The sequence below is a fragment of the Calidris pugnax genome, unplaced genomic scaffold (assembly GCF_001431845.1).
Source record: "Calidris pugnax isolate Ruff unplaced genomic scaffold, ASM143184v1 scaffold215, whole genome shotgun sequence".
NCBI classification, from domain to species: Eukaryota; Metazoa; Chordata; class Aves; order Charadriiformes; family Scolopacidae; genus Calidris; species Calidris pugnax.
The window spans coordinates 648410-648711 of NW_015090997.1; positions in this window are offsets into that span (position 1 = coordinate 648410).

Below are 302 nucleotides of genomic sequence, written 5' to 3' on the forward strand. Positions count from 1 at the left end.
GACTGTCTCAGAGCGTCACAGGCTGCTCCTCTGCCCAGACTCTGCTGCCGGGGGCTGCCCAGGCTGGCAGCACTCTCCGGAGCCAGGGGAGGTGGCAGGGCTCCTGCCTGGTGCTCCCACTCCACCACCTTCTCCACTTTGCAGAGGACACATAGGATAGTTCCATTCAAATATGAGGAAAAACTTTGGGGTGAGGGTGGCAGAGCCCTGGCAGAGGCTGCCCAGGGAGGGTGTGGAGTCCCCTTCTCTGAAGACCTTCAAGCCCCAGCTGGATGCTCCGGAGTGATGTGCTTTGGGTAGCC